The following is a 25,083-nucleotide window of genomic DNA, read 5'->3' as shown; positions in this document are numbered from 1 at the left end:
TAAGAGGGGAGAGAGAGATCTGGGCAGTATCCTGTTCCTGAATTGTTCTCCGGTACCCAGAACACCCTCAGAGATTCACAGAATTGGGTTGAGAAGAGAAGGAGGAGGGTGGGAGATAGAGGTTCCCTGGGGGAGAAGAAAGAGCATCAATAGGGGGAGAGAGTGATCAGGCCAGTGATCACACTCCTGAGTAAAAATGGGTCCTAAAGATTGGGTTCTTAAATGTACAAAGTTGATATCAAATATGTAAAACACAGATTAAAAATCTAGAGTAGAGGTTAGACTCTTATAAAACTTACAATCTAAAAAAAAAAAAAAAAGAAAGAAAAAAGGGAACAGTGTAAAAAGAAAAAAAAACAGTAAAACAGTAAAAAAAGAAACAGTAAAAAAATGTAGAACAGGAAAAAAACATTAAAAAAAAAAAAACACAAAAGGTATAAGATATATGTATGTAGTTTGCTTCAAAAATAGGGTTTTTTTTTTTTTTTTGCAAGTTAATAGTGGGTTATGAAAATGAAAGTTAAAGGTGTAATAGAGGACTTGAAGAAAAAGGAAAGAAGAGAAAAAAAAATTTTTTTTAATTAAAAAAAAAATTAAAAAAAAATTAAAAAAAATAATAATAGTAAAAAATATATATATCCCGGACTTTCTCTGGAGCTGTTGTGAGCAGTGTGGGATCTGCTCAGTTTTAGATAGATCCTTATTCCTGCTTATACTTTTCAAGATCTGTAGGTCCTTTTTAATGCAGTCGGTATTAGCTACAGGGATCTTAATCTGTTGGCCTGTCCCTTCCAAAGCACTTCCCTCTGTTTATTTGGCTTCTGTTTGGAGATCTCTTCAGTATCTAATTTCCGCCCTGCAACAAAGCGGTGGAGGTGATCTCTTTAGGTTCGCTTGTTCAATCGTGCTGTGGGGAGGAAGGAACACTGCAATTCTGGCGTGTGTGTGGTAAGCTCGCAGTGTCTCGGCCGCACTGGGTTCGCCCCCGCTCACGGCGTGTGTGCTTTCCCCGTCTACCCTGCTCAGGCTTCAGGTTACTCGGCCGGGGAGCGGGCCCTGAGCTGCGTGCACTTCCCAGGACTAAGCCGCTCAGGTTCAGGCTCCCGGTTACTCCACAAAGGCGCAGACTCGATTTTGCCCGCGGCTTGTGCCGTTCCCGGTCGGAGCTGCCCAGGCGGCCAGGAGTTTGGCGAGGGCGCTGTCCCCTGTTGGGGCGGTGCGGCTTATCACCTCCCTGGTCCCCGCCTCGGTTTACGGGCGCGCCCGGCTCCGGTGTGCTTTGTGTCGGTTCTGGGGAGCTGGTCTCTGGCTGCGACCCTCCCGGCTGCTGTCGACCCTCCCGGCTGCTGTCGACCCTCCGGGATCTCAGGGAGTCTTTGCTTAAAAACTGGGAGCCTGTTTGCAGTTTGGTAGGGGGTGCCCTCTCTGGAGCCGAGTTTGCCCCTTTCCGGCTCTGGCGGGCCCCGCCTGCCCGCTGTGTCTGGCGGGGGATGGCGCGGTCCGCAGCCGGCTAGCTCTCCTCTGGTATCGCTCAGTCCTTTGTTCTGTGAGCGGGCCGGCAGTGCCTTAGAGTTGGGCTTTTCGCGGGATAGTTCTCTCTCTCTCTCTCGCTGTCCCACAGTTTAGGTTACTATCTCACGTTAGCTCCCTCAGATTGCCCTCGGGGCACTCGGGCCCGGTCCTTACCCTAGGCAATGCCGCCCGGTCCTTACCCTAGGCAATGCCGCCCGCTCCTCTCCGTTCAGCCCCCACTTGCTGGTGGCGGATGATGCGAGCGTCTGGGGTTCTTTGCTGGGAGTTGCTTTAGGCACGTAATCTGTCGATTTTATTTATTTTTTCCTCCCAGTTACGTTGCCCTCCGAGATAAAAAATCCTCCCCCACACCCGCCGGTGAGAGGGTTTCCTGGTGCTTGGAAATTCCTCCTCTTTTACGACTCCCTCCCCGGGATGGGTCTCCGTCCCTAACTCTTTTGTCTCTCTTTTTATCTTTTATAATTTCTCCTACCTCTTTTGAAGATAATGCGCAGTTTTTGTGAAAGCCTGACGTCCTCAGCCAGCCTTCAGAAGTAGTTTTGTGAAGTTTGGTCAGCGTTCAGATGTTCTTTCGATAAATTTGTGGAGGAGAGAGTGGTCTCCCCGTCCTATTCCTCCGCCATCTCCATCTTTATACCCCTCAGCATTTAAGTGGCATTCATGCTCTCTTCTCTGAGAAGACCCCAGTGAATGACTGAGCAAGGCAGTGGTACAAGAGGTCAGAGCGTCCATGAAGTGGCCCCCAGCCAACAACAGAGGTCTAGCCCTTTGCATACACTCCTCCAACAGGGATCTGCTCTGGAACCTGCTGTTGGGCTGGCCGACACATTGTCAGATCTTCACCGTGTCTGATAACCCTCTGCTCTCAGTCCTGCCTCTTCCACTTCCCCTTCCAGGGCTGACTTTCCTGCAAAAAAAGGTCTGTACTATTTTTTTTTAAGTAATTTTTATTGGAGTATAGTTCCTTTCCGATGTTACTTTCTGCTATAGGGCAAAATGAATCAGCTGTACATAGACATATATCCTCTCCTTTTTTGCATTCCTCACTCCATCTCAGTCACTGCTCTCCAGAGAACCCCACTTGCAACCCATGTTTTATTCATTTTTGTAACTGGATTACCTCGTATAGCTCCTGGAACAGAAGAGATGCCCAATAATTACTTGGCAAATAAGACTGAACTGTCTACTGCAGGCTTGGATAAACCATGTGCTTAGTCATGGTCAGGTGACATAGCAGACGCAAACAGAATTTCTTGTCGTCTTCTTTAACTTTTATCTTCCCGTTCATCAAACTTTTAGGGGCTTGAATGCAGCAAGGATGATGATGTTTTTGCTGGCTTCTTATTCATTAAAATGAGACAATCCAATTCTCACAAGTGTTTTGCAGTTTTCTGAGGCAGAAAATTTTCCATGCTGGGAAAGGGAGACAAATTTGTATTTCTATCGCAAAGAATTTTCCCTAAGTTTCTCTTGAATGACTAAAAGATGTGTTCATCAGAGCCAGTCAAATTGGAGATGCTACCCGGAAGGACAAGGCAGTTGAAATAGCCCAAGAAAACCACATGAAAGCCCTCAGTACAACCCTGCAGCCACCCACGTAGCCGTGGCTGAGCCCTCAGTCAAGTCATAGAGGCAGGAACTAAACTCATGTGATGGCTAAAAGTCTATTTGAAGAGCTTGGCCAAAGTATGTAGATTTTATGAGGCAGCCTTTAAGATGAGAAACAAAAAGTGATTTAGATCAGCTGCCCCCACTGTGAATCAAATTTCCTGGGTCACTTTCTAGATGGCTTTGCAGTTATACACACTGCTTTGAGCACTCATGTAAATAGCATGATATAAAATCTGTCGAATGAGTGTAATTCCAATAGCATCTCTGGATAGTTAACAGTTGTGTCTCTCCAGGTCAGAGGTATGTAAAAAAAACTTGGGCCAATTGTTTTGTCTCAGGAATAGAAGACAAAGAATGGAAGAAATAGCTCCATAAATTTCCTTTGAGCTTGTCAGTGATGAAGTGAGTGAGCTTATTACCTTTGTACCGAAAGCCTGACATGCTCTCCACAGCCATGTTTCCTTGGGGTCTTGACTTAGTTTATATTGTAAACAGAATCAAAGTTTGAGCAAGCTTAGAGAACTACTGTAAATTCCCATGAAACCCTTTCTGTTGCTACTCAAAGTCCCACAGTCATTTGTGAGTATAAATTTTGTGACTTGTAGCATCATTTGAGTCACATATGATGCAAAGCCCCGTGAAGGCTTCCAGTAACTACACCTGCCTCTTAGCCTAGCCAGGATGCCAATCCTGAACTTCCTCTTCAGTTCAGTTCAGTCGCTAAGTCGTGTCTGACTCTTTGCGACCCCGTGGACTGCAGCCAGGCTTCCCTGTCCTTCACTGTCTCCTGGAGTTTGCTCAAACTCATGTCCATTGAGTCAGTGATGCCATCCAACCATCTCATCCTCTGTCATCCCCTTCTCCTCCTGCCTTCAGTCTTTCCCAGCATCAGGGTCTTTTCCGGTGAGTTGGCTCTTCGCATAAGGTGGCCAAAGTATTGGAGCTTCCTCTTGACTGTCCAGTATTATAAGTTGTGCTGAAGCCTGTAGTGGTTTTGTGATTGAAAATAAACGCAGCTGAAATTATAGCTATGAACTTCTTTTTGCTCGAGACGTGGTGTGTGTATAAGCCCTTCATTATACCATTTTAAGAGACGTGGAATAATTTGGTATTCTTTTACCACACAATTGATATTCACGTTAAAAGACAGCAATTTTCCTTGTGTGGCATTTCCTCATCCTTTGTTTTGTCAAAGCATCAGAGATTCATTTAATAAAAGGGACCCTTAACATATAAAGCGTGATCGACTTCATCCGAAGAGAATTTTTTCACATATTCATGTGGATGTTTGTAGTTTGTTTATACTAAATACAAACAAACACCCTAGCTTGCTGGCACATTAAACAACTGTGACCATATGTCTGACATAATTCTGGGGATAGAGAGTGAATTTTAAAAGTAAATTCAATTTCATGTGCTAAATACATCTCTTTTAAAATGAAAATGAATTGCCTTCAATGGAAGCTTCTAACACAAAGCATTTAAATGCAAATTGCTGGAGGAACCTTGCAAATCCCTTACCAATAATCTGCTGTGCTTCCTGTCTCTCCTTAATTGCTAGCCACTAAAGCAACTGTTTTGTTAAGGTCACATTGTCAGTATTAAAATATATGCGTATAATAGAGTATAGTTTTAATTGGCATTAGGTTTCCAAAGGTATTAATATGACCTACCAGCAAAAATATTTTTGAAAGGAGGAGTGGTTATAAATAGTATTCACTGAAAATTTAGTACGCCAAACAATTTCGAGGCACATTATATAGTTTCCTGTAGCCATACAAAGGAGGGTAACGAGTCCAGTCATTAATCAGTTATCAAAATACATATTATTCTGTACTTCTTGGAAGCCAGCATCAATGCTTTTAATATTTTGTTGGTGCTAACAAGAAGTCTGCTTTTTCCTGATATCAATTAAAGAAAATCTCCATGAGCAGAGACACAAGTTCTTTCTTCTAAATAATTTAGTGAGCCTAATTGTACATGCTATGCCAAGAAAAAAAAGGGCACAGAAGAGCGCTTTGGCACCTTTTGCCCCAAGTAAATGGCACTCTGGTTTGAACAGATGGTTGCTGAGTGATAATGGTTTGAGCAGATGATTACTGGTACATACTGTAATATAACTAAAGAAGGAATTTTGAAGATTTGGAGATATTATTAGATGCCACGGAAAGGACACCTAAAAAGTTATAAGATATACCTGAAACTGTCTATACATGCATGAAAGGTGATGTTTCAGTTACTGACTTACATATAACAAACTATTCCAAACTTTAGTGTTTTAAAACAACAGTTTATTACTAGTATGTCTCACTCTTCTGTGGGTCAAGAATTTAGACAGAACACAGTGGGGCAGCTTGTCTCTGCTCCACAGTGTCCAGGGAGTCAGCTGAGATGACTCAAAAGGCGGCAGCTGGAAGAGATGGGTGGGGGGCAGCCTAGGCATCTCTCTCTCTTTCCCTTGATTTCTTTCTCTCTCTTAACCTGTCCCCACAGCCTCTGCATGAGGCTACTGAGTGTTAGCCTCAGGGCTGTCAGACTTCTTCCATGAAAACTGAGAGTCCAAGAGGACCAGACCAAAGCTTCTAGACTCCTAATGCCTAGACCCAAGACTGGTTCAGCATCTCTGCTCAGCCCAAGGTCAAGGGAGGGAAACCAGATCACATCTCACAAAGAGCAGAGTATCAAGGAATTTGTGGCCCTTTTTAGTCAACCATAGGTGAATAATGGAGACATTTGAAATTTGGGGGCATTAAAAAAATTCATGAAGCACATCATAGTAATTTATCAACAATATAACACATCTAAGCTTGAAGGAATGCTGAACCACCTGATCTAAGATAAAATAAATGTGTGTACCAATAGTCCCAGAGATACATCTTAAAGACCACATACTATACACCTAAATACAGTGAGATAAAGTAACAATCAAAACCATGCTAATCTATCAACACTGAGACTCCTGACAGTGTGAAATCAGGATGGTTGGTTAAGGTTCATGAATGCATCAGCCCACACAAACCTCTCCCACCTGAGATCATTTGGTGGCATTAGTGATCTACCTGTTCTTCCCACTTTTCAATTTGGTTCAACAAATGTCTATTGAGAAGCAGGTTTTATGCTAGGAAGTGAATAATTAGATGACATGACCACTGCCTTTGTGGGAATTATCATCTGGTGATGATTTTCTATCTTTCATCTTCCTTGCCTTCCTTGAAGCAGTCTCATGGCATCATTGGCCCATTTCTCATTCAAATATATGTGTTGAGTGCTTGATCTGCACCAGTTATGTGAACCACTTGCAAATTCAAACAGAGATGCTATGGTTCCATATGTCTTGTGTTAGTCTCCCAGGGTTCCCATAACAACGCACCACAAGCTGAGTGACTTCAACAACAGAAATGTAATGTCTTGCAGCTATGGAGGCCAGAAGTTTGCGATCAAAGTGTTGGCAAGGTCAGTTCCTTCTGAGGGAGCATCTGCTCCATGCCTCTCTCCTAGCTTCTCCTGGTTTGCTGACCATCTTTGACTGTCATTGGCTTGTAGATCTCAGCCTTCATCTTAACACGGCATGTTCCCTGGATGTGTGTCTGTGTCCGCATTTCCCTTTTTCAGAAAAACAGTAGTCATATAGAATTAGGGATGCACCCTACTTCTGTTTGACCTGGTCTTAACTATCGATGATTACCTCTACAACAATCCTATTTCCACATAAGGTTACATTCTGAGGTGCTGCATGTTAGAACTTCAGTGTGTGAATTTTGAGAAAGCACAGTTCAATTTACAACAGGTCCTTAGTGGTCATATTTCCAGAGCAGTTCACTTTGCCCAACAAATAGAACAACTTTACTTCTTTTTCTAATTTTATTTTTATATTTAAATCATTTTTAATAGACACAGTTAAAGTACTGTGTTTGTTTCAGGCGTACAGCAAAGTGATTCTGTTATACATATACATATGTCTTCATATATATACATACATTTATACATATATATGTCTTCTTTTTCAGATTCTTTTCCATTACAGATTATTGCAGGATATTGAACATAGCTCCTTGTGATACACAGTAGGTCCTTGTTCATTATCTACTTGATATATAATGGTGTGCATACGTTAATCCCAAACTCCTCATTTATCCCCAATCATTCCTGTTGGTAACCATAAATTTGTTTTCTATGTCTCTGAGTCTATTTCTGTTTTATAAATATGCTCATTTATATCGTGTTTTAGATTCCACATGTTAGTGGTATCATATGATATTTGTCTTTCTCTATCTGACTTACTTCGCTTAGTATGATACTTTCTAGGTCCATGCATGCTGCAAATGACATTGTTTTATTCTTTTTTATGGCCAAGTAATATTTCATTGCATATATATACCACATCGTTTTTATCCATCTATCTGTCAAGGGACACTTCAGCAACTTCTGTCTAAAGAATGACAGTAAGAATGGACAGAGTGATTATTAATGTAAGCCAGCTCTCAAGAACTGAAAGCTTTGGTCTGAACATGTTCTGGACAGGGATAATTTAGGAGAAATATTGTATGCAGAAGAAAGTAGGAAAGTTTCCTTGAGTGTCTGAAATTTATCCATTTAACAAATGTTTTAGTTTTGAGCACTGAGGATATAGCCAAACTGAACAAGATGGACACAAATCTCTGAACTCATGAAGAGTATATTCTATTGGAGGGAGACAGGAAAAATTTGAAATAGACAAGTCATGCAGTGCTTTAGTAGGTGTCAAGCATTACGAAGAAAAACAAGACAGGGTAAGAGGAATGGGGGATGGGGTTGGAGCAGGGGCTGAAATTTGTAATGGGGTGGTCAGGGAGGCTGCACTTAGAAAGTAACAGTTAAACAAGGAGTTGAAGGCCACAGAGGGGCAAGACATACGGGTATCTGGTGAAGGAGGGTTGCAGGCAAAGGCAAGAACTAGTGGGCTAGGAGTGTGGCTGAAGCATTTAAGGAAAACAGAGGCCAGTGTGGCTGCAGAATGAGAGACAATGAAAGTAGGGTTGGTGAATAAGATAAAAGACACATAGTCAGCCAATCATAAAAGGATTTGTGGGTCTTGTAAGGGCTTCAGCTTTTCTCTAAGCAAAGAAAGAAGTCATGGACGGTCCTGAACAGAGGACTAATGTGATCTGTGTGCATGCACGCTCAGTCACTCAGTCATGCCCGACTCTTTGAGACCCCATGGACTGTAGCCTACAAGGCTCCTCTGTCTACGGAATATTCCAGGCAAGAATACTGGAACAGGTTGTCATTTCCTCCTCCAGGGGATCTTCCCGACCCAGGGATTGAACCCGGGTCCCCTGCTTCTCCTGCACTGGCAGGCAGATTCCTTACCAGTGAGCCACCTGGGAAGCCAGTGTGATCTGACTTGGGTTTTCTTAGCATCATTCTGGTTCTAAAGGTGAAGGAGCAAAGAGAAACTCAGGGAGAAGCCCTTGGAGGTCATTGCAGATAGTCCAAGTGAGAGATATTGGTGGCTGGGGCCAGAGTGGTAGAAGTGGAGATCATGAGGAGTATCTGGATTCTGAATATATTTTCAAGCAAGGAAAGAAAGAAATGATAACCCCCAAATTTTGTCTTGTGTCAAATGGCAAATTCTCTTGATCTTTCATTGTTACCTATTAATTTTTTTTATCTAGACAAGACAAAAAGTAGTGAATACTTAAATCCAGAAGTGAAATAGCCAGTAATAAGTTGCTTTGATTTTAAAATATAAAAGATTCTCTAGAAAGATGCAATCAGCTAAGTCCAAAATGTGAGCAATACCACAGGATGAAAAAATCCAAGTTCTTCAATAAATAAATAATAAAGAAGAACAAACAGGGCTGGTAAACCCATAGATTAAAAGATACTTAAGAGACATATCAATCGTATGCAATGTGTAGACCCTCTTTGGATCCAACTGTGAAACAGGAAAAAATATATGAGACAGTCAGAGAAATGGAAACGTTGCTTTCTTTGATGAGTAGTCATTCCATCTTGAGGGAAATCAGTCCTGGGTGTTCATTGGAAGGACTGATGTTGAAGCTGAAACTCCAATATTTTGGCCACCTGATGCGAAGAGCTGACTCATTTGAAAAGACCCTGATGTTGGGAAAGATTGAAGGCAGGAGGAGAAGGGGATGACAGAGGATGAGATGGTTGGATGGCATCACTGACTCAATGGACATGAGTTTGGGTAAACTCCAGGAGTTGGTGATGGACAGGGAGGCCTGGCGTGCTGCAGTTCATGGGGTCGCAAACAAGCAGACACAACTGAGTGACTGAACTGAACTGAACATTTGATAATTATTGTGAGGAATTATTAAGGAATTATTGTGAATTGGGGGGATACAAAATTGGTATTACAGTTAGCTTTTTTGAAAGAGTTCTTATTTTGATGGATATATAGCAAAATATTTATAGATGAAATATGATATCTGAGATTCACTTCATTGTAATCCAGTGGAGGAATAAGAAGTGATCGTAAGTGGAGGATGACTATTCATTTTACTGTTCTCTTGACTCTAATATGTTAGAAGTTTTGCATAGTAAAGAATAAACACATACATAAATAAATATACAAGTGTATCAATACAATCTAATGACAATACATTAAAATTGATGATATTAGTTGTCTTCAGAAAGAGGGTGGTTGCAAACAGGAATACCAGGGATTCTGCCCTGCTTTTTCCTCTTTTGTATCTTTCAGTGTCAAGAAAGATACATGTTATTAATAGACAACACATTTCAAAAAAATGTATTGTCTGTTCATAACTAGAACAAAAGTTATTAAACTGCCTTGGCAGATGTGCAGAGGAAGCGACTTGTGCAGAAGACAAGCTACTGATTATTTTCTCCTGGAGTCTTGCTGTTCTGATCTCCTGCTGGCCTCAGACTGTCTCATGACTGCTCATCCTGAGGCAATGCTTAATTCAGCAAAATATAAGCCAATATTAGAATGACTCAGAGAACAGTACCCCTGAGCATTAGTGCATATATCATTCTGAAGCAAGTTTTTCCATGCGAGTTTCACTGGATCTGCAAACTGCTATTAACGTCTGATTTAGGATGGTGGCCTATTTTCCTAACCGAACTGATAGGTTTATATCTTGGTACTGATTGAGAAGGTTAGATTTCATTATGTGACCATCATGTATATTGTGGGAGTAATTTTTATTAATGCAATGAGCATATCTTATCTTACCCAAATGACAAACATTTTATTTAAAATTTCATGCCATTTCAGCCTAGCTCCATTAACTTTGCAGTGCAATTCCTATACAGTAATCAGAAAGTCGTCTGAACTTCTAACACTCAGAGACCAAGTTCAAGGATGTAGAGTGTTAGTTGCTCGATCTTGTCTGACTCTTTGTGACCCCATGGACTGTACTGTCCATGGAATTCTCCAGGCAAGAACACTGGAGTGGATAGCTATCTCCTTTTCCAGGTGATCTTGCCAACTCAGGGAATGAACCCGGGTCTTCCACATTGCAGGCAGATTCTTTACCATCTGAGCCACCATGTACATCAATCCAAAAGGCTTTCTGTGAAGTTCTCCAAATGACTGAATTTTAACAAATAGTTTTCCTGGAAAGATACAACTAAATCACTCTACACACCCTTTTGCAGGGTCTAAAATCAGCTGAACATTTGCATCTTACATTTCTTGGTCTAGAAATCAAATCATGGATTAGACAAAGTTGAGTAGACTGATTCACATGAAAACTATTGTTGGGTTTTGGACTTTTTACACAAATATTGGTCAGCATCAAGGTTGCTGCCCCTGTGGTTTTAGAGCTGAAAACCTGTCATTTTCTGCTTCAAGGAAATAAGACCTAAAAAGCGAAATGCGTCTATGCCATACTTAGCTATTAGGGTCAGTATGTGTGTGTGTGCATATGTGTGTGTGCCTGGTAGAATATTAGCATTTAGCCTGGTAAAGAGATTATTAGGGTCTTACCTCCTAAAGATGAACTAACTGCATGACTGTGTTAATTATTAAAGCAAGTATAATGGCCAAAGCTCATATGAAGATCAAGGACTCCACTCCCACTATCTTTGTAAACTCTGGCTATGCTGCTTACACATCTCAGACACTTCTTCTTCATATAGAAAATGAGGGGGTTTTATTGGACAGCCTTTAAACGCACTTCTAGCTTTTAGAGTCTGTAATTTTTAATTTTTTAAAGAGAAGCACAGAGTCTATTAATTTAGGATCTCTTAGTTTTACCCCATCTTCAATTTATTTATAAACCTCTAATTTAGTAAAGGAGAGTTTGCAACACTGTTGCCCAGTGGATGTCCATTTTCCCTCTTCCTCACCAAAAGAAGTCAGATTGAATGCATGACAACATTGCATTCAGCTAAAATACTGGGTTTTCAGAGACCATTGTTGATGGGGAGAGGACAAAATGGAAGCAGATGTTGCTGGAAAGCTCTTTCAAAGTGGGTAGACTACCCCAGCAGCTATCTTTCATTCCTTGGCCTTTCTTTTCTTCTTGCCTGCAACTTGAGCATGATATTAGGAGCAGCCATCACGTGAAAAGAAGGCAACAAGCAAAGCTGAGCTGAAACGTGTACGAAGCCTGGGCCCCTCTGTTGGTTTCCTGCTGGTTTCCTAGGGCTCCCATAACAGAGAACCTCAGACTACATGGCTTAAAACAACGGAAACTTATTCTCTCACTGCTCTGGAAGTTAGAAGTCTGAAGTCAAGATTTCAAGAGGCCATGCTCCCTTCAGAGCCCCTAGGGGAGGATCCTTCCTTGCTTCTTTTAGCTTCTGGTAGCCCCAGATGTTCCTTAGCTTATGACAGCAGCAATTCCCTCTCTGCCTTCATCTTCATATGACCATCTTGCTCTGGCCTCTACCTAAGTGTCCCTCTTCTTGTAAGAGCACCAGTCACACTGGATAGGGTCCATCTCAATGACCTCAACTTGACAACATCTGCAAAGACTCTTTTTCCAAATAAGGTCACAGTCACAAATTAGGACTTCAGCATCTTTGGGGGGACATAATTCAACCCACACCAGTCCCAATGGCATTCTGGAGCTGTTTTACCAGCTCTGGATTTTCTCCCTCTGAACTCATGATATCAGGAAAATAAAGTCCTGGTGTGTCTAAGCCTCTATGTATTCAGAGATTTTTTGTATTCACAACAGAACTCATTCCTTAACTTACACAGTTATTTCTAAGTGAAGGCTCTGGCAATTAAATTATCCGTCATGTGGAGCCTAACTATTCAGAGCACAGTTTGTAATTTTTTTAAAGACAGAGACCATTATTGTCCTGTTTGGGAGTGGAGCAATGGGTGGGAACCTGTGCCTGGCTGAGATTTTTCTAGTCGTAATTTAAAAATCAAATCTGTTTTCAAAATAGAGTTTGCCAGATATTGAAAAGGTCAATGGCCATGTATTCAGCAGCCAAATTTAGGCTCTACCTTACCCTCGACTCACACCCATCTCAGATATGTCTTCATTAGTCACCACTACATACCTCAACGGAGGAGCCTATAAAGGCAGCTTCTATGCTTAAATTACCAGAAGCACAGTTTACTTGTCCAACACAATCAGGTTCACTTTTACGGGACTGTCTTTCTGCCAGGCGTGGTGCTTGGAAACATAGAAGCCAGAAAGCACTTTGAGCAACCAACTCAGAAATTTGCCTTCATTTTGAGAGTGTTGCCACGAGTTCTCAGGCCATTTTTGTGGCATCCGTACCCAGAACCTAACCATGATTCATTCAATTTATTTATGGGCTCCTGCAGTGGGGACAAGCAATTACTCCCATCATCTCTGTTAGTCAGAGAGCCCTGAATTGTTCACTTTACTACTCAACGGGCCTAATAAAGGCTGATGTCAGAGTAAACACATACTCGTCATCACTTCTAGAAGGGCAAAGTTGATTTCAGGACTTCTCATCCTTCCATCCTTTCTCCAAGAAATATTGATTGAGTGCCTATCCGGTGCCAGACTGATGCCAGGCACTGAAGATTAAGCTAATCAGGTGTAGCCCCCACTTTCAAGGAGCCTGCAGTTTAGTTGGGCTTCCCATATGGTGCCCAGTTGGTAAAGAACCTGCCTATCAATGCAGGAGACATTAGAGACTCAGCTTCAATCCCTGGGTTGGGAAGGTCCCCTGGAGGAAGGCATGGCAACCGACTCCAGTATTCTTGCCTGGAGAATCCCATGGACAGAGGGGCCTCGAGGGCTACAGTCCACAATGTCACAGAGTCAGACACACAACTGGAGCAACTTAGCAGGCCTGCACAGTTTAGGTAGAAAGATGATAAGTCAACTGGTTAACCATAAAAAACCCAAAATATTGATACATGCTGAGAGGTTTAAGCACAGAATGCTAGGGAAGCACAAAAGGCAACAGACTCTTTTTGGGCAGTCAAGGTGAAGTTCTGATTCAACTGGTTATCAAAAGTTAGACCTGAGGGCACACTGGGAGTTAGCCAGGTGAGACAGAACAGCATATACAAAGGCCCCAAAGCAGAAGAATGCACAATGTATTTTGAGAGCTGCACAGAGTCTGTAAAGGGGGAGTGTGAGGTGGTGAAATGTCAGTACTAACACACAAAATGTGGTCTACACTCTGAAGACATTGGGGAGCCCCTGGAACCACCAGGCAGTTACTTGATCAGGTTTGTGTTTTAGAAACTCTTTCTAGAGACGTCCCTGGTGGTCTAGCAGCTAAGACTCTGTCCGAGCTCCCCATGCCAGGGGCCCTGGTTCAATCCATCAGAGAACTGGATCCCACGTGCTGCAACTATTAATGAGAATTTGCGCACTGCAACTAAAGACCCTGCATGCCGCGATGAAGACTGAAGATCTTACGTGCTGCACCTAAGACCCAGCACAGCGAATAAATAAACACATGCATATATTTTTTTAAAAAAGAAAATATCACTGTGGCAGAACGCGTTAGAACAAAGCAGGGCCAGACATGAAGGAAGCAGTAGAAGTCTATCGTGGTACGCTATGGGAGGGAGAAGCAGAGAAAAAGGAATGAAAAGACACACTTAGGAGTCAAATTGCCAGCATTGGTGAGTGACCAGACTGAGCAGTCACCCAAGGATGACTCTAAAATGTACGCTTTGGTTAGCTGGTGTGTGATGTGAGAAGGTGTCCTTATAGGCTAAACACTAGGAAACCTGATAAAAATTGTGAATTCTCTGATTTTCCAAATCCATATTCAAATCCACAATCTTATTTAATAAATACGAATTCTGACCCTAATCACATTTCTGTTATAGGAACTTACTGAATTTTTTATATGTGAAAAACAAATTTACTGTAGACATTAGATATTGATGGGGATGAAATAAAAATATGTAGAGTATAAAATTTGTAAGGCATGAATCAGTCACTCTCAGTTATTTTCATCTAGCAATTTCCTTGAGAGTCTTTATTCCTCTTTCGTAATTCAACTGCAGTGAATGATCCATATAATCGTCATATGACTAACATAAGATATTGTGATATTTCTTTTTTGTAGGAAATGAAAAAGGGATATTTTGGAGCCAAAAGGAGCTTCAGAGATAATGAAATATGGATTCTTTAGGTTGGAATTGTTGTATGACAACATTAAAATATTTTAAGGTAATAAAAGCTCAGAATGCCATCGCATTAATGACAGTAGGTGCAATGCGAGGAGATATGACTGATGACTGTTACAAGTGAGGGGGCCTGAGGCTTGTGTGGATTAAATGAGGCAGTATTTGTAAATCACCAAGCACAGTTCTCACTGACTGATAACTGCAACAGCAAAAGATTATCAACCAAAATCCATTCTCTACCTTGTTCAGGGTACAAGGCTGCCCTCCTTGACTGCATTTCCCAACCTTCTTTGCAGTTAAGTCTAGCCACATAACAATATTCACCACAGGAACAAGAGCAGAAATAATGAGAGCTGTTTCTAAGCCTGGACCCTATGACACTGCAGAAATGCCTCCACGCTGCCTCTTTTCTTTGAGCTGAACAGAGGCATGACTGCAACCCAGCCAACGAGGGCAATGCCCTAGGGAATGGTATGAGAATAAGGCAAAGGGGCCTGGGTCCCCACCTGGCCTCACAGAGCGTAGATGTCTGCCTTCCTGCCCTGGACTGATGTGAAGAAAACTAAACCACTATATTGCCAGGTGTCTCTCTTACAGCAGGCTTGTCTGTCCCACATAATACAGTTTCTTTCTTTTTCTTGTTCTTTTCTGACACAACTCTTTCATTCCTGTAATATTACCTTCCATGGGTATCAGTATTTTTGGTAGCTGCGATCACAGTCAAGGTGTGATTTTGCACTCTGTTATTTTCATTTCCTACATCACAATCATGGTCCAGAATGAAATTGTCTTCAGTTATTTATTTTAAAACAGAAAACAGAATCACTCAGGATGTACAAGGCAAAAAAAAAAATTTTTTTTGAGATTCTCTTTTTATGTGACTGTTGTATCCACAGTATATAGTGATTACAGAAGATTGAAGGTAGTGATGTTGTCTTGATAGTGACATGGGTCACTCCCAACTTTATTCCCCTCATAAGAAGACCAAACTAGCAACTATCCATAGACAGGACACCACTGTGAAAATCCCAGAGCCCAGGGGTACGGCTGAAGCACCCTGGACCACAGAGTCAGGGAAGGGCCACTTATCAAATAAGAGGAGTGACTATACCAACTGCATCACTTCTCGCCCAGGTCAGCCCAGTCATGCATGGAGACGGTCCTCTGGGGCATCTGGTTTCTCCAGTCGGTAAAGAGAGCCCGAAGTGAGCATCCAGCTTCCCCAGCAATTGCAGGATGCTTCCCAGGAAGCCAACTCAAGCCTCAGCTCTCAGAGATCACTGAGGGAATCTGCAGGGTCAAATAGAGATATAGAAGGGGTGGAGCTTACAGCAGCCACTGCTCAGATCTTGACAAACCACCTTCCTGCTTGCAGTGGCTCCTCAACAGAGATTCCAGCCAGTGGATCTGCCCATCTGCAGGGCTGAGCTGGTAGCCGTGTCTGGTCGGGGAGCTCATTTGATTAGGGTTTCCAGTCAAGGGGCTGTACTGGCCTTGGAGCCTGTCATGCCGCCCAGCCCAGGCAGAGAAACAAATGTGCAGTCCTGTTCAACTGCTAAGCATAGCCTCCAGTCCCCGCCAGTCCAGGAAGCCTGGCCAGAGAACCTGGGCAGTCACAGAGTCCAGCCTACAGCCCCATTAGATCAGGGAGCCAAGCCAGCACACTGGCCCCATTATTGAGCATACCTCTCACTCCTCATAACCTGGGGGGCTACACAGAGACCCTGGGCAATCCACAGTACCACTGAGCTACAGAGCCTGCCTATAGCCCTACTGAAGTAATTTAAACATTTCACTATAAAAAAAAAATCCGTTAAACAGAAAAGACAGTAATGCAGTAAATGAGACAAAAATGCTATATGTTATACATAGAAAACAAGTAACAAAATGACAGAAATAACCTACCAAGTGTGAGTGATAAAGAAATATAAAAATTTTAACAGGCCCATAACAAGTAAGGGGATTGAATCAGTAGTCGAACAGCTCCCAGTGAAGAAAAGCACAGGACCAAATGGCTTCACAGGTGGATTCTACCAAGCATTTAAAGAAGATTTAAATTCAGACCTCCTTAAACTGTTCCCAAAAACTGAAGAGGAAGGGAACACTCCCAAACTCACTTTACAAGGCCAGCATTACCCTGATGCCAAAGCCAGATAAGGACACAAGAAAGGAGAACTACAGGCTAATACCTCTAATGACTACAGATGCAAAACTTGTCAACAAAATCCTAGCAACAACACAAAACAAAATCAGCAAAATCAACCACACATCAAAAGGTTCATATACCATGATCCGTCAGTTCTTTCTTTAGTGTCCTTCCTTCAAATGTGGTTATTTGGCTCCCTTCCCCACCACCAAAACCCACACATCTATGGTCAGCTAATATTTGACAGGGGAGCCAAAAATACTCAATACTCAAACCGAGGTCTCCTACTTTGCAGGTGGATTCTTTACCAGCTGAGCTACCAGGGAAGCCCCAAAGTGAAAGGGAAAGTCACTCAGTCATGTCTGACTCTTTGCAACTCATGGACTATACAGTCCATGAAATTCTCCAGGCCAGAATACTGGAGTGGGTAGCCTTTCCCTTTTCCAGGGAATCGTCCCAACCCAGGGATTGAACCCAGGTCTCCTGCATTGCAGGAAGATTCTTTATCAGTATGAGCCACCAGGGAAGCCCAATATTTGACAAGAGAGCCAAAATACTCAATAGGTAAAAGATAGTCTCTTCAGTAAATGGTGCTGGGAAAATTGGATGTTACACACAAAAGAATAAAACTGGGCTCCACCTTACATCATTCATAAAAATTAACTCAAAATGTATTAAAGACTTAAATGTAAGATCTGAAACCATAAAACTTCTAGGAGAAAAGCTCCTTTACACTAGTTTTGGCTTGGTTTTTTGGATATAACATCAAAAGTACTGGCAACAAAAACAAAATCAAATAGGTAGAACTATATCAAACTAAAGAGCTTCTGCACAAAAAAGAAGTAATCAACAAAATGAAAAGGTAGCCTACTGGATGGGAGAAAATGTTTGTGAATCATATATCTGATAAAGGATTAATATCCAAAATACATAAAGAACTCACAATTCAATAGATTAAAAAATGGACAGATGATCTGACCAGATATTTTTCCAAAGAATACATACAGGTGGCCAGCAGGTACATGAAAAGATGTTTAATGTTACTAATTATCAGGGAAATGCAAATCAAAACCACAATGAGATATCACCTCATACCTGTTAGAATGACTGTTATCCAAACGACAAGAGATAACATTTGTTGTTGAGGATGTGGAAAAAAGGGAATGCTTGTACACTGTTGGGGGAATGTAAATTGGTACAGCCACTATGGAGAACATTATGGAGGTTCCTCAAACTATTAAAAATAGAGCTACCATATGATCCAGCAACTCCACTTCTGGGTGTCTACCCAGAGAAAATGAAAACACTAACTCAAAAAGATATGTGCATCCCCAATTTCATTTCAACATTATTTACAATAGCCAAGGTATGGAAACAAGTGTACATTGATGGATGGATGGATCAAGAAAATGTGGCTTACATATTTCACTGTGTGCTTGTGTATATACACACACACAATGAAATATTACTCAGCTATAAAAAGAATGAAATTGTGCCGTTTGCAACAACATGGATGGACCTTGAGAACATTACGCCAAGTGAAGTGAGACAAAGATAAATACTGTACTATCTCAGTTACATGTGGAATCTAAAGAAAAACAAAAAGACAAGCTCATAGATACAGAGAACAGATTGGTGGTTGCTAGGGGTGGGGGTGGGTAGGGGGCAGGTGAAGGGAATCAAAAGGCACAAACTTCCAGTTATAAGTCATGGGGATATAATGTTTAGCATGGTGGCTGTAGTTGATCATACTGCCTTGCATACTTAAACATTACTAAGAGAGTAAATCTTAAAACTTCTCATCAGAAGAAAAAAAATTTTGTAAACATGTAGGCAACAGATGCTAACTAAACTTGTGATTACTTTTCAATAAATACAAATATAAGATCATTATATTGTACATTTGAAATTAATATAGTGTTTTTGTCAATTATGAAAAAGTGAAAGTAACTGAGTCGTGTCTTTGAGACCCCATGGACTGCTAGGCTCCTCTGTCCATAGAATTCTCTAAGCCAGAATTCTGGAGTGGGTTGCCATTCCCTTCTCCAGGGGATCTTCCTAACCCAGGGATTGAACCCAGGTCTCCCACAATGCAGGCGGATTCTTTACCATGTGAGCCATCAGGGAAGTCTAAGAATACTGGAGTGAGTAGCCTATCCCTTCTCCAGCAGATCTTCCCAACCCAGGGATCAAACTAGGGTCTCTTGCATTGCAGGCAGGCAGATTCTTTACCAGCTGAGCTACCTATACCCGCAAATAAAGGTGAATAAAGGATACATAAATTTCCAGTTTAAGATAAATAATTTCTGGAGATGTAATGTATTTTATATATATTTGATAACACTCTACCATGTATATGAAATTTGCTGAGAGAGTAGATCATAGAATTTCTTACCACATACACAAATCATAACTACATGAGATGATAGATGTGTTAATTAACCTTATTGTGGTACATTTTCAACATATGTACATATCAAATCATCACATTTTATAGCTTAAAATTCCATGATGTTACATGTCAGGTATATCTTAATAAACTGAAAAAAATTTATGAACAAAAGGCTGAAGTTGCAGATTGTTTGTCGAGCACAAATTTTTAAAGAATCAATTGCTAGGTATTTGACCCTTCTGCTTGGATCACTAGAAAACCTGGCTCCCCTTTGACCCAACAATTACTGTTTTCCTAAAGCAGCCTAACTTCCTAAGGGGAAGTTGAGATCATTTTAAAACCATCAGGAATTTTGCTGAAGTGCAAACACCCTGGTGTTATTTTTCCCTTCATGGAAGAACAATGTGTACCTCTGATTTTCTGACACCTGAAAAATTTGTGATTTTGCTTCCTTGAGAAGCTAACCAAGAGATGCATTCAAGTTAATATTATTTCAAAATAGCAAAACTTGTTAAAATATTATAGATAAAATGGAAACTTAAGGGTGCAGATAGGATTAGACCTGAACTTGATTGGTTCTTGCAGAAAAGGAAATCAACTCAGCAAACCACTTTCAAATCAAGTTAGAAGCATTTATTAAGCACCTACAGTATGCAGAGCAGTGTCTCAGGTGCTTTCCTCTCTCATGAACAGATCATTGTCTCTGCCATTGCAATCTCATGGGGACAACAGGTATAAGTAATAAAAATTCATGGTATAATAAAACAAATTCTATAATACTTATAAGCAAAGTGCATTTGGGCCATCTTGGGAGGAGGAATTAATTCAATAACTGTTGAGGAAGGGCTGGAAGGGTAGGGGCTGGGAGGTGTGGAAGAGGAGGAAAGGATCTATTAATATAAGAGCAGAGAATAAAATCAGTATTTCCCTTCCCCTTGCCATTCCCATTTCTCAACCCCTGAGAGTCACCTTCCCCTAGGCTCTTTCAGAGAAAGGATGTTTGCCTCACATTTGCTCCTGAGTCACCCTCTGCAGCTGCTTCTGTGAGTCACTTGCTGCTTCCCATGGCCCCCAGGTCTGCTTTGATTCTCATCCTGGTTCCCACCTGAATGATCTAGGATTCCTTTTCTCATGAAATGACGATGGTTTCTATGGAAGGATATAAGATCATACTTCCTTTTGTGGCTCTTCTTTTTAATTCCCCATAACACCAATGCAGAACTTGTGTGTATCTCATAGGCTTAATTAAATGGTTGGTAAAAACTAGCACGCTCAGTCACTAAGTCGTGTCTGACTCTTTGCAACCCCATGGACCGCAGCCTGCCAGGCTCCTTTGTCCATGGGATTCTCCAGGCAAGATTACTGGAGTGGGTTGCCATTTCCTTCTCCAGGGGATCTTCCCCACCCAGGGATCAAACCTATGTCTCTTGCGTCTCCTGTGATGGCAAGCATATTCTTTACCACTGCGCCACCAGGGAAGCATCCAGTGAAAACTAGGGGGTTTATAACGCAGGAGGAGAAAAAAAACGGGAAGAGAAATTATCATATTCTCACAGCCCAAGGGGAAAAATTGTAAGTCCTCTGTAAGTGTCCTCTTGTGAAAATATCTTAGTTCCTAACTTTGCTCCATTGCTTGGACTTCAGTCTCCTCTTGCCGCTTCTAAGAATGGCTTAGTTCTTCAGTCTTCCAAAGCCAAATCCTTACTGCCACCTCACCCCATCCTTTGTCCTTGAACCCCACTTGGATAACTCAAGGATACAATAGCCATAGCAATCCACTCGTTTAATTGGGAGACTTCAAGGGCAGCCAAGATGAGCTTTGCACTACAGGTCCAATCACTCATTTGAAGTCTCCATGCCAGGCTAATGTGAACCTCTGCACCCTCATCATTCTTGCAGTTTCCCAGTGGATAACTGGGGGTAAACATGTCCCATGTTCCTTTTCTAGTAGAAACAATACTTTTCAAACAATACTCTAAATTTATGTTAAAGATGACAAGCTTTTTCTAAATGTGAGGCTATCTGCCTATATGTATTCCCCTGATCACAATGGAAATAGCACTTTACAGTTTTCCAAGAAGTTTTTATTTCTTTTTCTTACCTTCAGGTAATTTCCAGAAGCTTACCTGTGCTTCAGAAATAAAACCTACCATAGTACTTCACCAAGCAACAAGACCATCCATTCTGATGGCCAACATTAGCTACAGCAAGATGAAGAGGAAGCTTTCATAGTTCTTTCTTTAGACCAGGTTGACTTCATGGGTAGTCCTTTCCCTCTAAAGGAGCTCTGTTAGAGTAAAGGAGACAGTGGAATGGTGGCAAATGGTACAAACTGGTATAGGTGCCTGGGCTTCCCAGGTGGCACTAGTGGTAAAGAACCTGCCTGACAATGCAGGAATCATAAGACATGCAGGTTTGGTCCCTGAGTAGGGAAGATCCCCTGGAGGAGGGCATGGCAACCCACTCCAGTATTCTTGCCTGGAGAATCCCATGGACAAAGAAACCTGGCAGGCCACAGTCCATAGGGTCACAAAGAGTCAGACAGGACTTAGCACACACTGGACTATAGCTGCCTGGAACACAGTGACCCCACACCCTTCTTTAGGGTAACAGAATCTACCCCCTTAACCTCAGGAGTGGACCTGCAACCAGCCTGAGCCAATCATGGTTCTTATTTTCAGCCACAAGAATTCATCCAAGGATTGGAAACATGATTTAAACCCAGCCAATCAGAGTCCTGCCCCAGGATTTTTTTTAACCTAGTATTGGATAAGAGAAGCCCCTTTTCCTTCAGGCATGATGAAAGCCCAGGACTGACTAAAACTTTGTTTCCCACCACAAAGAAAGAGCCTACTTTCTACAGTAAAACAGAATAAAATAAATATGCTCAGGGTAGCAGAATGAGATCCAGAAGAACCTCAGACAGTGTTGAATGTTTGAGTGCCTGATTCCAGGCACTGAGTTGCTCGGAACTGCTATAGATCCTAAGAATCATGCCTCAACTCTCTAAGTTATTTCAGTATTCTTTTTTTTTTAAATGTTCAGTGTTCTTTTAATTTTGTTCATATTTTACTTAAATTGGATTGAATTGAGTTCAAATTGCAAGCAAAATGTTCCTGAGATAGTACCCTGTCCAGACCAAATCAACTTCTCTAAAGGTAGGAGTTAAGATAGGAAAAGTTACTCTTTCAGTGAACATAAGAAAATCCTACATATGAAATCAGAAAGTCCTTCTCTGGCTCATAGCATTATTCTACAGAGAGCCCAATGCAATCCTTTGGTAAAGGATTTTTGACCATGCTAGCATAATATCACAGGTCCTGTATATCCTAATCAACCGGTTGTTAAATAGAGCTCTATGGGAGGCCCTGGCCGGTCCTGCTGGGCTCATCCCCTCTCAAGTACTGAAGCAATTTAATTTGTGCTTGTCTTCAGGATGTAACTGCAAAACAACCATGCATGTGGTGTCTAGTAATTATTCAGCAACCTTTGCTCAATGGGGCAAAGGTGATGTGGCATACTGAGAACTGTGTTTGGAATCTATTTTGGCCAAGTGATAAAGCTTGCTGAAGGCTTTTTCTCTTCTTATAACTGTTTTTGGGTGTCCAAACTGTGTTTACGGGGATGGTTTCCCACTCATCTTGATACAGGGTACCTTTAGTGCTGCCTCTGGTCTGAAGGAGCATCCTTAAGCCTTGCTCGTCCTCCTGTAGGCTGGCAGAGCACCGTAGAGCAGCCAATACACAAAACTACTGTGTGTGTTTGGCTGAAGACGGTGGTGATCGTGTACTATCCTGGGCATTTCACATTCATGAAACGGGAACGGGGGCTCTGTGCCAGGCGCTTCTTCTTGTGTTTCTTCTTCTCCTCTGGAGACGGATGAAGGAGCACCTTTGTGAGAAGCATTTTCTTGTTGGGAGATCATCACCCTCAGAAAGGTCATCTTACAACTTCATAAAAAGTAAGATAGAGGGTTTTTCTCTTTGTTATTTTGGCTGCATTGCACAGCATGTGGGATCAAGCCCATGCCCCCAGCAGGGGGAAGCACAGCGTCTTAACTGGACCACCAGGGAAGACCCTAGGGTCAAGTTTTAGAGTAGGGTGCTTGATGAGAAGTTCTATAGGTCTCTAACTGGGGCTTCCCGTTATCTGAGAGGACAACCATGGTCGTGTAGCATGCCATTGCCACTACAGCAGGCCTGTCTCCTATGAAGAACTGGGGAGATTCAAGGAACCATGTTCAACAAATATCTCCCAGCCTGATACTTCCTGAGGCTTTGCTGTAGGTGGTTTTTTTTTGGGGGGGGGGGGCGGTTAGGGGAAGGGATATTACAACAGCATATAACTTCTATAAGATTCATGTGTCAATTGACAAAGTCTCTGACCTTGTGAGGAACTACTTCAAGGTCACAGAAATCAGGAAATACTGGGAAATGTGGAATTTGGTGCAATTTTTACCAATAGCTCCCTGATGCTGGGAAAGATTGAGGGCAGGATGAGAAGGGGACAACAGAGGATGACATGGTTGGATGGCGTCACTGATTCAATGGACATGAGTTTGGGTAGGCTCCGGGAGTTGGTGATGGACAGGGAGGCCTGGCGTGCTGCAGTTCATGGGGTCGCAAAGAGTCGGACACGACTGAGCGACTGAACTGAACTTATCAATAGCTAAAGCAGAGCACAAGCTGGAATCAAGATTGCTGGGAGAAATACCAATAGCCTCAGATATGCAGATGACACCACCCTTATGGCAGAAAGTGAAGAAGAACTAAAGAGCCTCTTGATGAAAGTGAAAGAGGAGAGTGAAAAAGTTGGCTTAAAACTCAACATTCAGAAAACTAAGATCATGGCATCCGGTCCCATCACTTCATAGCAAATAGATGGGGAAACAAGGGAAACACTGACAGACTTTATGTTTTTGGGCTCCAAAATCACTGCAGATGGTGATTTCAGCCATGAAATTAAAAGATGCTTGCTCCTTGGAAGAAAAACTATAACCAACCTAGACAGCATATTAAAAAGTAGAGACATTACTTTGCCAACAAAGTTCCGTCTAGTCAAAGCTATGGTTTTTCCAGTAGTCATTACGGATGTGAGAGTTGGACTATAAAGAAATCTGAGCACCGAAGAAGTGATGCTTTTGAACTGTGGTGTTGGAGAAGACCCTTGAGAGTCCCTTGGACTGCAAGAAGATCCAAGCAGTCCTTCCTAAAGGAAATCAGTCCTGAATATTCATTGGAAGGACTGATGCTGAAGCTGAAACTCTAATAGTTTGGCCACCTGACTCTTTGGAAAAGACCCTGATGCTTAAAAAGATTGAATGTGGAAGGAGAAGGGGATGACAGAGGATGAGATGGTTGGATGGCATCACCAACTCGATGGATATGAGTGTGAGTAAGCTCTGGGAGTTGATGGGGTTGCAAACAGTCAGATACGACTGAGCAACTGAACTGAACTGAAAACAGAGCTGTGTAACTTCTAGAGACTCAGCCCAAGACCCAAGTTGTTATTTTAAAAAATGAGAAACTTCAGTGTCTGAATTTTATATCTTAGCTACAGCCATAGGCTTCAAAAGCAAAATGACTTCTTACCATGTAACCCAGATGTTAGATGAGTCCCTTTGCCTCTTAAGACGATTCAAACCCCCATTTCATATTTTTTCCAAAGCCCAGTGCCCAACCCCAAATTTCTGAAAATTCCCCGGGAACTGTCACTCTCATTGTTGTTTCTAGCTCTGAATCCTGCTTCTGCTGGTTAGCGTAACTGACAGATTACCTTGCCATGTGGCACACAATTTCCCTATTCTGCACCCCATAAACACAAATGGGGAGCTCAGTCCGTATA

General features: G+C 41.9%; 1 long non-coding RNA gene and 1 pseudogene across 1 annotated transcript in view; one reads left to right on the top strand and one right to left on the bottom strand.

The window, feature by feature from the left end:
• Positions 1-2,363: 2,363 nt before the first annotated feature.
• LOC145527005 (uncharacterized) overlaps positions 2,364-25,083 on the top strand; it is a 111,404-nt gene continuing 88,684 nt past the window's right edge. Inside the window, exon 1 of the long non-coding RNA XR_014069398.1 lies at positions 2,364-2,452. This is a non-coding gene — a long non-coding RNA (uncharacterized LOC145527005). The remainder of the gene's footprint in view (positions 2,453-25,083) is intronic.
• LOC145525442 (small ribosomal subunit protein eS27 pseudogene) lies at positions 22,897-23,145 on the bottom strand (annotated as a pseudogene).

This window comes from Giraffa tippelskirchi, chromosome 11 (assembly GCF_054371585.1).
Source record: "Giraffa tippelskirchi isolate mGirTip1 chromosome 11, T2T-mGirTip1v1.2.pri, whole genome shotgun sequence".
NCBI lineage: Eukaryota > Metazoa > Chordata > Mammalia > Artiodactyla > Giraffidae > Giraffa > Giraffa tippelskirchi.
This window is presented reverse-complemented; position numbering and strand designations above follow the sequence as displayed.